Source organism: Salmo salar, unplaced genomic scaffold (genome assembly GCF_965601325.2).
Source record: "Salmo salar unplaced genomic scaffold, fSalSal1 ptg000588l, whole genome shotgun sequence".
Lineage (NCBI taxonomy): Eukaryota > Metazoa > Chordata > Actinopteri > Salmoniformes > Salmonidae > Salmo > Salmo salar.
In genome coordinates this window covers 686,953-701,469 of record NW_027675428.1, presented here as the reverse complement: position 1 = coordinate 701,469, position 14,517 = coordinate 686,953, and the positions used below count along the sequence as shown (strand labels likewise).

Below are 14,517 nucleotides of genomic sequence, written 5' to 3'. Positions count from 1 at the left end.
ACCTGCAAAAACTAAGAGCAAATCTGACTTCCACTAACAAGGACATTGATTCCAATGTAATACACTTGAAATGACACCCAGCCCCTAAACCTAGTGAATATCTCATGCTCTGCATTGGCTGGGAATCGAACCCTGGTCAACTGCTTGGAAGGCAGCTATGCTCACCACTATACCACCAATGCTATGTGAAGCTCGTAAGCAACATGGAGACATCGATTCATATCCTGACCGTCATTTTTGTGGAAAGTGAAAATTCTTTGACCAAACGGATCGTTGGTATAGTTGTACTATTATGGCTTAGGGTGGGAGAGGTCCCTGGTTAAAAAATCTATCATTTTAATCAGTACCTGTTACCTTCAGATTAGTCCCGTGACACTTGTGGAAAACGTAGGGAAAAACGGAGAACATTGTGACAAGTGGGGTCACATTAGTTTGTAGCCCAAAGATTTTGGATTCTACAAACAGATGTTTGCACATAGAGGGTTCCGACTTCAGACGAGTCCCCTGACACTTGTGGGGGACGTAGAGACAAATTGAGAACACCACCGTGTTCGTGAGGGTCTCCCCTTTCCAGGGAGTGGTCATACGATGTTGTAGGTCAAACGGTTCAGATGCTACAGATGTTTTTGTGAGAATACCGATTATTGGTATGTCTCATGGTTTGACAAACACCGCTCTAGCTCCACCACCATTTATTGCAGATGTGGAGTTGTAACATAAACAGTTACGGAGGCTTGAGACAGATACAACGCGTTTCAATCTCTCTAGTTGAAAACTGATCGATTTGAATGGGTATTTTTTACGTTCGTTTACTTTGATTCACGTACTGATGCATCAATCGACTCAAAATAAATGAGCTCCATTCTTTTTTAAGTTTTATTTTTTCATTTTCTCTTTTAAAATATTAATTGACCTCATTTTGCTCAATATTCATTTGTCAACACTCATCATCAGTTTGCTGTCGCGGCTTAAGAAGACAGAATGTGAAAGACACAGCAGATGAAATACAAAAGATTTGAACTGAAGCCTGGTCAACAGTTTGGAAGACTGCTATGCTCACAAGTATAGCACAAACACTCACATGAGGTTCAATCTATCCAAGCACCATGGACAAGAACAATTGATATCCTCATTGTAATTGCCGCAGAAAGCAAAACAATTTTATTCTTGTCTAAGGCTCGTTGGTCTAGGGGTATGATTCTCGCTTTGGGTGCGAGAGGTCCCGGGTTCAAATCCCGGATGAGCCCTTTTGCAGATCTTTTAACAAGCTCAGACAGGCAGATCTCTGGCCACTGGTTGCAAACAGCCACCTCTTGGGCGCAGGACAAGGTGGCTGAATGGTTTAGGCGATGGACTGCGTATCTATTGTGATATTCACTAGTTGGCTCAATATCGCACTTCATTTAGAAAACCTGCAAAAACTAAGAGCAAATCTGACTTCCACTAACAAGGACATTGATTCCAATGTAATACACTTGAAATGACACCCAGCCCCTAAACCTAGTGAATATCTCATGCTCTGCATTGGCTGGGAATCGAACCCTGGTCAACTGCTTGGAAGGCAGCTATGCTCACCACTATACCACCAATGCTATGTGAAGCTCGTAAGCAACATGGAGACATCGATTCATATCCTGACCGTCATTTTTGTGGAAAGTGAAAATTCTTTGACCAAACGGATCGTTGGTATAGTTGTACTATTATGGCTTAGGGTGGGAGAGGTCCCTGGTTAAAAAATCTATCATTTTAATCAGTACCTGTTACCTTCAGATTAGTCCCGTGACACTTGTGGAAAACGTAGGGAAAAACGGAGAACATTGTGACAAGTGGGGTCACATTAGTTTGTAGCCCAAAGATTTTGGATTCTACAAACAGATGTTTGCACATAGAGGGTTCCGACTTCAGACGAGTCCCCTGACACTTGTGGGGGACGTAGAGATAAATTGAGAACACCACCGTGTTCGTGAGGGTCTCCCCTTTCCAGGGAGTGGTCATACGATGTTGTAGGTCAAACGGTTCAGATGCTACAGATGTTTTTGTGAGAATACCGATTATTGGTATGTCTCATGGTTTGACAAACACCGCTCTAGCTCCACCACCATTTATTGCAGATGTGGAGTTGTAACATAAACAGTTACGGAGGCTTGAGACAGATACGACGCGTTTCAATCTCTCTAGTTGAAAACTGATCGATTTGAATGGGTATTTTTTACGTTCGTTTACTTTGATTCACGTACTGATGCATCAATCGACTCAAAATAAATGAGCTCCATTCTTTTTTAAGTTTTATTTTTTCATTTTCTCTTTTAAAATATTAATTGACCTCATTTTGCTCAATATTCATTTGTCAACACTCATCATCAGTTTGCTGTCGCGGCTTAAGAAGACAGAATGTGAAAGACACAGCAGATGAAATACAAAAGATTTGAACTGAAGCCTGGTCAACAGTTTGGAAGACTGCTATGCTCACAAGTATAGCACAAACACTCACATGAGGTTCAATCTATCCAAGCACCATGGACAAGAACAATTGATATCCTCATTGTAATTGCCGCAGAAAGCAAAACAATTTTATTCTTGTCTAAGGCTCGTTGGTCTAGGGGTATGATTCTCGCTTTGGGTGCGAGAGGTCCCGGGTTCAAATCCCGGATGAGCCCTTTTGCAGATCTTTTAACAAGCTCAGACAGGCAGATCCTCTTGGGCGCAGGACGAGGTGGCTGAATGGTTTAGGCGATGGACTGCGTATCTATTGTGATATTCACTAGTTGGCTCAATATCGCACTTCATTTAGAAAACCTGCAAAAACTAAGAGCAAATCTGACTTCCAGTAACAAGGACCTTGATTCCAATGTAATACACTTGAAATGACACCCAGCCCGTAAACCTAGTGAATATCTCATGCTCTGCATTGGCTGGGAATTGAACCCTGGTCAACTGCTTGGAAGGCAGCTATGCTCACCACTATACCACCAATGCTATGTGAAGCTCGTAAGCAACATGGAGACATCGATTCATATCCTGACCGTCATTTTTGTGGAAAGTGAAAATTCTTTGACCAAACGGATCGTTGGTATAGTTGTACTATTATGGCTTAGGGTGCGAGAGGTCCCTGGTTAAAAAATCTATCATTTTAATCAGTACCTGTTACCTTCAGATTAGTCCCGTGACACTTGTGGAAAACGTAGGGCAAAACGGAGAACATTGTGACAAGTGGGGTCACATTAGTTTGTAGCCCAAAGATTGTGGATTCTACAAACAGATGTTTGCACATAGAGGGTTCCGACTTCAGACGAGTCCCCTGACACTTGTGGGGGACGTAGAGACAAATTGAGAACACCACCGTGTTCGTGAGGGTCTCCCCTTTCCAGGGAGTGGTCATACGATGTTGTAGGTCAAACGGTTCAGATGCTACAGATGTTTTTGTGAGAATACCGATTATTGGTATGTCTCATGGTTTGACAAACACCGCTCTAGCTCCACCACCATTTATTGCAGATGTGGAGTTGTAACATAAACAGTTACGGAGGCTTGAGACAGATACGACGCGTTTCAATCTCTCTAGTTGAAAACTGATCGATTTGAATGGGTATTTTTTACGTTCGTTTACTTTGATTCACGTACTGATGCATCAATCGACTCAAAATAAATGAGCTCCATTCTTTTTTAAGTTTTATTTTTTCATTTTCTCTTTTAAAATATTAATTGACCTCATTTTGCTCAATATTCATTTGTCAACACTCATCATCAGTTTGCTGTCGCGGCTTAAGAAGACAGAATGTGAAAGACACAGCAGATGAAATACAAAAGATTTGAACTGAAGCCTGGTCAACAGTTTGGAAGACTGCTATGCTCACAAGTATAGCACAAACACTCACATGAGGTTCAATCTATCCAAGCACCATGGACAAGAACAATTGATATCCTCATTGTAATTGCCGCAGAAAGCAAAACAATTTTATTCTTGTCTAAGGCTCGTTGGTCTAGGGGTATGATTCTCGCTTTGGGTGCGAGAGGTCCCGGGTTCAAATCCCGGATGAGCCCTTTTGCAGATCTTTTAACAAGCTCAGACAGGCAGATCTCTGGCCACTGGTTGCAAACAGCCACCTCTTGGGCGCAGGACGAGGTGGCTGAATGGTTTAGGCGATGGACTGCGTATCTATTGTGATATTCACTAGTTGGCTCAATATCGCACTTCATTTAGAAAACCTGCAAAAACTAAGAGCAAATCTGACTTCCACTAACAAGGACATTGATTCCAATGTAATACACTTGAAATGACACCCAGCCCCTAAACCTAGTGAATATCTCATGCTCTGCATTGGCTGGGAATTGAACCCTGGTCAACTGCTTGGAAGGCAGCTATGCTCACCACTATACCACCAATGCTATGTGAAGCTCGTAAGCAACATGGAGACATCGATTCATATCCTGACCGTCATTTTTGTGGAAAGTGAAAATTCTTTGACCAAACGGATCGTTGGTATAGTTGTACTATTATGGCTTAGGGTGGGAGAGGTCCCTGGTTAAAAAATCTATCATTTTAATCAGTACCTGTTACCTTCAGATTAGTCCCGTGACACTTGTGGAAAACGTAGGGCAAAACGGAGAACATTGTGACAAGTGGGGTCACATTAGTTTGTAGCCCAAAGATTTTGGATTCTACAAACAGATGTTTGCACATAGAGGGTTCCGACTTCAGACGAGTCCCCTGACACTTGTGGGGGACGTAGAGACAAATTGAGAACACCACCGTGTTCGTGAGGGTCTCCCCTTTCCAGGGAGTGGTCATACGATGTTGTAGGTCAAACGGTTCAGATGCTACAGATGTTTTTGTGAGAATACCGATTATTGGTATGTCTCATGGTTTGACAAACACCGCTCTAGCTCCACCACCATTTATTGCAGATGTGGAGTTGTAACATAAACAGTTACGGAGGCTTGAGACAGATACGACGCGTTTCAATCTCTCTAGTTGAAAACTGATCGATTTGAATGGGTATTTTTTACGTTCGTTTACTTTGATTCACGTACTGATGCATCAATCGACTCAAAATAAATGAGCTCCATTCTTTTTTAAGTTTTATTTTTTCATTTTCTCTTTTAAAATATTAATTGACCTCATTTTGCTCAATATTCATTTGTCAACACTCATCATCAGTTTGCTGTCGCGGCTTAAGAAGACAGAATGTGAAAGACACAGCAGATGAAATACAAAAGATTTGAACTGAAGCCTGGTCAACAGTTTGGAAGACTGCTATGCTCACAAGTATAGCACAAACACTCACATGAGGTTCAATCTATCCAAGCACCATGGACAAGAACAATTGATATCCTCATTGTAATTGCCGCAGAAAGCAAAACAATTTTATTCTTGTCTAAGGCTCGTTGGTCTAGGGGTATGATTCTCGCTTTGGGTGCGAGAGGTCCTGGGTTCAAATCCCGGATGAGCCCTTTTGCAGATCTTTTAACAAGCTCAGACAGGCAGATCTCTGGCCACTGGTTGCAAACAGCCACCTCTTGGGCGCAGGACGAGGTGGCTGAATGGTTTAGGCGATGGACTGCGTATCTATTGTGATATTCACTAGTTGGCTCAATATCGCACTTCATTTAGAAAACCTGCAAAAACTAAGAGCAAATCTGACTTCCACTAACAAGGACGTTGATTCCAATGTAATACACTTGAAATGACACCCAGCCCCTAAACCTAGTGAATATCTCATGCTCTGCATTGGCTGGGAATTGAACCCTGGTCAACTGCTTGGAAGGCAGCTATGCTCACCACTATACCACCAATGCTATGTGAAGCTCGTAAGCAACATGGAGACATCGATTCATATCCTGACCGTCATTTTTGTGGAAAGTGAAAATTCTTTGACCAAACGGATCGTTGGTATAGTTGTACTATTATGGCTTAGGGTGGGAGAGGTCCCTGGTTAAAAAATCTATCATTTTAATCAGTACCTGTTACCTTCAGATTAGTCCCGTGACACTTGTGGAAAACGTAGGGCAAAACGGAGAACATTGTGACAAGTGGGGTCACATTAGTTTGTAGCCCAAAGATTTTGGATTCTACAAACAGATGTTTGCACATAGAGGGTTCCGACTTCAGACGAGTCCCCTGACACTTGTGGGGGACGTAGAGACAAATTGAGAACACCACCGTGTTCGTGAGGGTCTCCCCTTTCCAGGGAGTGGTCATACGATGTTGTAGGTCAAACGGTTCAGATGCTACAGATGTTTTTGTGAGAATACCGATTATTGGTATGTCTCATGGTTTGACAAACACCGCTCTAGCTCCACCACCATTTATTGCAGATGTGGAGTTGTAACATAAACAGTTACGGAGGCTTGAGACAGATACGACGCGTTTCAATCTCTCTAGTTGAAAACTGATCGATTTGAATGGGTATTTTTTACGTTCGTTTACTTTGATTCACGTACTGATGCATCAATCGACTCAAAATAAATGAGCTCCATTCTTTTTTAAGTTTTATTTTTTCATTTTCTCTTTTAAAATATTAATTGACCTCATTTTGCTCAATATTCATTTGTCAACACTCATCATCAGTTTGCTGTCGCGGCTTAAGAAGACAGAATGTGAAAGACACAGCAGATGAAATACAAAAGATTTGAACTGAAGCCTGGTCAACAGTTTGGAAGACTGCTATGCTCACAAGTATAGCACAAACACTCACATGAGGTTCAATCTATCCAAGCACCATGGACAAGAACAATTGATATCCTCATTGTAATTGCCGCAGAAAGCAAAACAATTTTATTCTTGTCTAAGGCTCGTTGGTCTAGGGGTATGATTCTCGCTTTGGGTGCGAGAGGTCCCGGGTTCAAATCCCGGATGAGCCCTTTTGCAGATCTTTTAACAAGCTCAGACAGGCAGATCTCTGGCCACTGGTTGCAAACAGCCACCTCTTGGGCGCAGGACGAGGTGGCTGAATGGTTTAGGCGATGGACTGCGTATCTATTGTGATATTCACTAGTTGGCTCAATATCGCACTTCATTTAGAAAACCTGCAAAAACTAAGAGCAAATCTGACTTCCACTAACAAGGACATTGATTCCAATGTAATACACTTGAAATGACACCCAGCCCCTAAACCTGGTGAATATCTCATGCTCTGCATTGGCTGGGAATTGAACCCTGGTCAACTGCTTGGAAGGCAGCTATGCTCACCACTATACCACCAATGCTATGTGAAGCTCGTAAGCAACATGGAGACATCGATTCATATCCTGACCGTCATTTTTGTGGAAAGTGAAAATTCTTTGACCAAACGGATCGTTGGTATAGTTGTACTATTATGGCTTAGGGTGGGAGAGGTCCCTGGTTAAAAAATCTATCATTTTAATCAGTACCTGTTACCTTCAGATTAGTCCCGTGACACTTGTGGAAAACGTAGGGCAAAACGGAGAACATTGTGACAAGTGGGGTCACATTAGTTTGTAGCCCAAAGATTTTGGATTCTACAAACAGATGTTTGCACATAGAGGGTTCCGACTTCAGACGAGTCCCCTGACACTTGTGGGGGACGTAGAGACAAATTGAGAACACCACCGTGTTCGTGAGGGTCTCCCCTTTCCAGGGAGTGGTCATACGATGTTGTAGGTCAAACGGTTCAGATGCTACAGATGTTTTTGTGAGAATACCGATTATTGGTATGTCTCATGGTTTGACAAACACCGCTCTAGCTCCACCACCATTTATTGCAGATGTGGAGTTGTAACATAAACAGTTACGGAGGCTTGAGACAGATACGACGCGTTTCAATCTCTCTAGTTGAAAACTGATCGATTTGAATGGGTATTTTTTACGTTCGTTTACTTTGATTCACGTACTGATGCATCAATCGACTCAAAATAAATGAGCTCCATTCTTTTTTAAGTTTTATTTTTTCATTTTCTCTTTTAAAATATTAATTGACCTCATTTTGCTCAATATTCATTTGTCAACACTCATCATCAGTTTGCTGTCGCGGCTTAAGAAGACAGAATGTGAAAGACACAGCAGATGAAATACAAAAGATTTGAACTGAAGCCTGGTCAACAGTTTGGAAGACTGCTATGCTCACAAGTATAGCACAAACACTCACATGAGGTTCAATCTATCCAAGCACCATGGACAAGAACAATTGATATCCTCATTGTAATTGCCGCAGAAAGCAAAACAATTTTATTCTTGTCTAAGGCTCGTTGGTCTAGGGGTATGATTCTCGCTTTGGGTGCGAGAGGTCCCGGGTTCAAATCCCGGATGAGCCCTTTTGCAGATCTTTTAACAAGCTCAGACAGGCAGATCTCTGGCCACTGGTTGCAAACAGCCACCTCTTGGGCGCAGGACGAGGTGGCTGAATGGTTTAGGCGATGGACTGCGTATCTATTGTGATATTCACTAGTTGGCTGAATATCGCACTTCATTTAGAAAACCTGCAAAAACTAAGAGCAAATCTGACTTCCACTAACAAGGACATTGATTCCAATGTAATACACTTGAAATGACACCCAGCCCCTAAACCTAGTGAATATCTCATGCTCTGCATTGGCTGGGAATTGAACCCTGGTCAACTGCTTGGAAGGCAGCTATGCTCACCACTATACCACCAATGCTATGTGAAGCTCGTAAGCAACATGGAGACATCGATTCATATCCTGACCGTCATTTTTGTGGAAAGTGAAAATTCTTTGACCAAACGGATCGTTGGTATAGTTGTACTATTATGGCTTAGGGTGGGAGAGGTCCCTGGTTAAAAAATCTATCATTTTAATCAGTACCTGTTACCTTCAGATTAGTCCCGTGACACTTGTGGAAAACGTAGGGCAAAACGGAGAACATTGTGACAAGTGGGGTCACATTAGTTTGTAGCCCAAAGATTTTGGATTCTACAAACAGATGTTTGCACATAGAGGGTTCCGACTTCAGACGAGTCCCCTGACACTTGTGGGGGACGTAGAGACAAATTGAGAACACCACCGTGTTCGTGAGGGTCTCCCCTTTCCAGGGAGTGGTCATACGATGTTGTAGGTCAAACGGTTCAGATGCTACAGATGTTTTTGTGAGAATACCGATTATTGGTATGTCTCATGGTTTGACAAACACCGCTCTAGCTCCACCACCATTTATTGCAGATGTGGAGTTGTAACATAAACAGTTACGGAGGCTTGAGACAGATACGACGCGTTTCAATCTCTCTAGTTGAAAACTGATCGATTTGAATGGGTATTTTTTACGTTCGTTTACTTTGATTCACGTACTGATGCATCAATCGACTCAAAATAAATGAGCTCCATTCTTTTTTAAGTTTTATTTTTTCATTTTCTCTTTTAAAATATTAATTGACCTCATTTTGCTCAATATTCATTTGTCAACACTCATCATCAGTTTGCTGTCGCGGCTTAACCTGTTAGGGCTAGGGGGCAGCATTGACACGGCTGGATAAAAAACATACCCGATTTAATCTGGTTACCACTCCTACTCAGTAACTAGAATATGCATATACTTATTACATATGGATAGAAAACACCCTAAATTTTCTAAAACTGTTTGAATGGTGTCTGTGAGTATAACAGAACTCAAATGGCAGGTCAAAACCTGAGAGATTCCTTTACAGGAAGTGGCCTGTCTGACCATTTCTGGAACTTCTTTGCCATCTCTATCATTTACTAAGGATCTCTGCTCTAACGTGACACTTCCCACGTCGTCCATAGGCTCTCATAGCCCGGGAAAAAAGAGAATGTCGTCATTCCAGCCCCAGGCTGAAACACATTATCGCCTTTCTCAAGTGGCCCATCAAGAGACACTAGCTTATGCGCGTGACCCCGACCGCCCCCGCCTTTGGGATTTTTTCCTCTGTTTGCCGAAAAGGAGATTCCCTGTCGGAATTTTACCGCTTTTCTACGAGAAAAATGACGTAAAAATTGATTTTAAACAGCGGTTGACATGCTTCGACGTACGGCAATTGAATACTTTGAATTTTATTGTCAGGAATTGCGCCAAGCGCGCGACACTTCTTTACTATTTCGGATAGTGTCTGGAACGCACGAACAAAACGCCGCTATTCGGATATAACGATGGATTATTTTGGACCAAACCAACATTTGTTATTGAAGTAGACGTCCTGGGTGTGCATTCTGACGAAGACAACAAAAGGTAATGACATTTTTATAATAGTAAATATGATTATGGTGAGTGCTAAACTTGCCGGATGTCTAAATAGCGAGCCCGTGATGCCTGGGCTATATACTTAGAATATTGCAAAATGTGCTTTCACCAAAAAGCTATTTTAAAATCGGACATATCGAGTGCATAGAGGAGGTCTGTATCTATAATTCTTAAAATAATTGTTATGCTTTTTGTGAACGTTTATCGTGAGTAATTTAGTAAAATGTTAGCGAATTCCCCGTAAGTTTGCGGGGGGTATGCTAGTTCTGAACGTCACATGCTAATGTAAAAAGCTGGTTTTTGATATAAATATGAACTTGATTGAACAAAACATGCATGTATTGTATAACATAATGTCCTAGGGTTGTCATCTGATGAAGATCATCAAAGGTGAGTGCTGCATTTAGCTGTCTTCTGGGTTTTGGTGACATTATATGCTGGCTTGAAAAATGGGTGTCTGATTATTTCTGGCTTGGTACTCTGCTGACATAATCTAATGTTTTGCTTTCGTTGTAAAGCCTTTTTGAAATCGGACAGTGTGGTTAGATTAACGAGAGTCTTATCTTTAAATGGCTGTAAAATAGTCATATGTTTGAGAAATTGAAGTAATAGGATTTTGAAGATTTTGAAAATCGCGCCACAGGCTGGCAGTGGATGTTACGTAGGTGGGACGAATTCGTCCCGCCGGTCCCATAGAGGTTAAGAAGACAGAATGTGAAAGACACAGCAGATGAAATACAAAAGATTTGAACTGAAGCCTGGTCAACAGTTTGGAAGACTGCTATGCTCACAAGTATAGCACAAACACTCACATGAGGTTCAATCTATCCAAGCACCATGGACAAGAACAATTGATATCCTCATTGTAATTGCCGCAGAAAGCAAAACAATTTTATTCTTGTCTAAGGCTCGTTGGTCTAGGGGTATGATTCTCGCTTTGGGTGCGAGAGGTCCCGGGTTCAAATCCCGGATGAGCCCTTTTGCAGATCTTTTAACAAGCTCAGACAGGCAGATCTCTGGCCACTGGTTGCAAACAGCCACCTCTTGGGCGCAGGACGAGGTGGCTGAATGGTTTAGGCGATGGACTGCGTATCTATTGTGATATTCACTAGTTGGCTCAATATCGCACTTCATTTAGAAAACCTGCAAAAACTAAGAGCAAATCTGACTTCCACTAACAAGGACATTGATTCCAATGTAATACACTTGAAATGACACCCAGCCCCTAAACCTAGTGAATATCTCATGCTCTGCATTGGCTGGGAATTGAACCCTGGTCAACTGCTTGGAAGGCAGCTATGCTCACCACTATACCACCAATGCTATGTGAAGCTCGTAAGCAACATGGAGACATCGATTCATATCCTGACCGTCATTTTTGTGGAAAGTGAAAATTCTTTGACCAAACGGATCGTTGGTATAGTTGTACTATTATGGCTTAGGGTGGGAGAGGTCCCTGGTTAAAAAATCTATCATTTTAATCAGTACCTGTTACCTTCAGATTAGTCCCGTGACACTTGTGGAAAACGTAGGGCAAAACGGAGAACATTGTGACAAGTGGGGTCAACATTAGTTTGTAGCCCAAAGATTTTGGATTCTACAAACAGATGTTTGCACATAGAGGGTTCCGACTTCAGACGAGTCCCCTGACACTTGTGGGGGACGTAGAGACAAATTGAGAACACCACCGTGTTCGTGAGGGTCTCCCCTTTCCAGGGAGTGGTCATACGATGTTGTAGGTCAAACGGTTCAGATGCTACAGATGTTTTTGTGAGAATACCGATTATTGGTATGTCTCATGGTTTGACAAACACCGCTCTAGCTCCACCACCATTTATTGCAGATGTGGAGTTGTAACATAAACAGTTACGGAGGCTTGAGACAGATACGACGCGTTTCAATCTCTCTAGTTGAAAACTGATCGATTTGAATGGGTATTTTTTACGTTCGTTTACTTTGATTCACGTACTGATGCATCAATCGACTCAAAATAAATGAGCTCCATTCTTTTTTAAGTTTTATTTTTTCATTTTCTCTTTTAAAATATTAATTGACCTCATTTTGCTCAATATTCATTTGTCAACACTCATCATCAGTTTGCTGTCGCGGCTTAACCTGTTAGGGCTAGGGGGCAGCATTGACACGGCTGGATAAAAAACATACCCGATTTAATCTGGTTACCACTCCTACTCAGTAACTAGAATATGCATATACTTATTACATATGGATAGAAAACACCCTAAATTTTCTAAAACTGTTTGAATGGTGTCTGTGAGTATAACAGAACTCAAATGGCAGGTCAAAACCTGAGAGATTCCTTTACAGGAAGTGGCCTGTCTGACCATTTCTGGAACTTCTTTGCCATCTCTATCATTTACTAAGGATCTCTGCTCTAACGTGACACTTCCCACGTCTTCCATAGGCTCTCATAGCCCGGGAAAAAAGAGAATGTCGTCATTCCAGCCCCAGGCTGAAACACATTATCGCCTTTCTCAAGTGGCCCATCAAGAGACACTAGCTTATGCGCGTGACCCCGACCGCCCCCGCCTTTGGGATTTTTTCCTCTGTTTGCCGAAAAGGAGATTCCCTGTCGGAATTTTATCGCTTTTCTACGAGAAAAATGACGTAAAAATTGATTTTAAACAGCGGTTGACATGCTTCGACGTACGGCAATGGAATACTTTGAATTTTATTGTCAGGAATTGCGCCAAGCGCGCGACACTTCTTTACTATTTCGGATAGTGTCTGGAACGCACGAACAAAACGCCGCTATTCGGATATAACGATGGATTATTTTGGACCAAACCAACATTTGTTATTGAAGTAGACGTCCTGGGTGTGCATTCTGACGAAGACAACAAAAGGTAATGACATTTTTATAATAGTAAATATGATTATGGTGAGTGCTAAACTTGCCGGGTGTCTAAATAGCGAGCCCGTGATGCCTGGGCTATGTACTTAGAATATTGCAAAATGTGCTTTCACCAAAAAGCTATTTTAAAATCGGACATATCGAGTGCATAGAGGAGGTCTGTATCTATAATTCTTAAAATAATTGTTATGCTTTTTGTGAACGTTTATCGTGAGTAATTTAGTAAAATGTTAGCGAATTCCCCGTAAGTTTGCGGGGGGTATGCTAGTTCTGAACGTCACATGCTAATGTAAAAAGCTGGTTTTTGATATAAATATGAACTTGATTGAACAAAACATGCATGTATTGTATAACATAATGTCCTAGGGTTGTCATCTGATGAAGATCATCAAAGGTGAGTGCTGCATTTAGCTGTCTTCTGGGTTTTGGTGACATTATATGCTGGCTTGAAAAATGGGTGTCTGATTATTTCTGGCTTGGTACTCTGCTGACATAATCTAATGTTTTGCTTTCGTTGTAAAGCCTTTTTGAAATCGGACAGTGTGGTTAGATTAACGAGAGTCTTATCTTTAAATGGCTGTAAAATAGTCATATGTTTGAGAAATTGAAGTAATAGGATTTTGAAGATTTTGAAAATCGCGCCACAGGCTGGCAGTGGATGTTACGTAGGTGGGACGAATTCGTCCCGCCGGTCCCATAGAGGTTAAGAAGACAGAATGTGAAAGACACAGCAGATGAAATACAAAAGATTTGAACTGAAGCCTGGTCAACAGTTTGGAAGACTGCTATGCTCACAAGTATAGCACAAACACTCACATGAGGTTCAATCTATCCAAGCACCATGGACAAGAACAATTGATATCCTCATTGTAATTGCCGCAGAAAGCAAAACAATTTTATTCTTGTCTAAGGCTCGTTGGTCTAGGGGTATGATTCTCGCTTTGGGTGCGAGAGGTCCCGGGTTCAAATCCCGGATGAGCCCTTTTGCAGATCTTTTAACAAGCTCAGACAGGCAGATCTCTGGCCACTGGTTGCAAACAGCCACCTCTTGGGCGCAGGACGAGGTGGCTGAATGGTTTAGGCGATGGACTGCGTATCTATTGTGATATTCACTAGTTGGCTCAATATCGCACTTCATTTAGAAAACCTGCAAAAACTAAGAGCAAATCTGACTTCCACTAACAAGGACATTGATTCCAATGTAATACACTTGAAATGACACCCAGCCCCTAAACCTAGTGAATATCTCATGCTCTGCATTGGCTGGGAATTGAACCCTGGTCAACTGCTTGGAAGGCAGCTATGCTCACCACTATACCACCAATGCTATGTGAAGCTCGTAAGCAACATGGAGACATCGATTCATATCCTGACCGTCATTTTTGTGGAAAGTGAAAATTCTTTGACCAAACGGATCGTTGGTATAGTTGTACTATTATGGCTTAGGGTGGGAGAGGTCCCTGGTTAAAAAATCTAT

At 41.9% G+C, this 14,517-nt stretch overlaps 8 non-coding genes across 8 annotated transcripts; all 8 read left to right on the top strand.

Annotated features, from left to right (window-relative positions):
- The first annotated feature begins 1,175 nt into the window (after positions 1-1,175).
- trnap-ugg (transfer RNA proline (anticodon UGG)) lies at positions 1,176-1,247 on the top strand. The gene has a single exon. It is a non-coding gene; the product is annotated as a tRNA-Pro (tRNA).
- Positions 1,248-2,585: 1,338 nt separating this feature from the next.
- Positions 2,586-2,657, top strand: trnap-ugg (transfer RNA proline (anticodon UGG)). Its single transcript has one exon. It is a non-coding gene; the product is annotated as a tRNA-Pro (tRNA).
- A 1,312-nt stretch (positions 2,658-3,969) lies between these two features.
- On the top strand, positions 3,970-4,041 carry trnap-ugg (transfer RNA proline (anticodon UGG)). The gene has a single exon. It is a non-coding gene; the product is annotated as a tRNA-Pro (tRNA).
- A 1,338-nt stretch (positions 4,042-5,379) lies between these two features.
- Positions 5,380-5,451, top strand: trnap-ugg (transfer RNA proline (anticodon UGG)). Its single transcript has one exon. It is a non-coding gene; the product is annotated as a tRNA-Pro (tRNA).
- Positions 5,452-6,789: 1,338 nt separating this feature from the next.
- Positions 6,790-6,861, top strand: trnap-ugg (transfer RNA proline (anticodon UGG)). The gene has a single exon. It is a non-coding gene; the product is annotated as a tRNA-Pro (tRNA).
- Positions 6,862-8,199: 1,338 nt separating this feature from the next.
- Positions 8,200-8,271, top strand: trnap-ugg (transfer RNA proline (anticodon UGG)). The gene has a single exon. It is a non-coding gene; the product is annotated as a tRNA-Pro (tRNA).
- Positions 8,272-11,074: 2,803 nt separating this feature from the next.
- trnap-ugg (transfer RNA proline (anticodon UGG)) lies at positions 11,075-11,146 on the top strand. Its single transcript has one exon. It is a non-coding gene; the product is annotated as a tRNA-Pro (tRNA).
- A 2,804-nt stretch (positions 11,147-13,950) lies between these two features.
- trnap-ugg (transfer RNA proline (anticodon UGG)) lies at positions 13,951-14,022 on the top strand. Its single transcript has one exon. It is a non-coding gene; the product is annotated as a tRNA-Pro (tRNA).
- Positions 14,023-14,517: the final 495 nt, after the last annotated feature.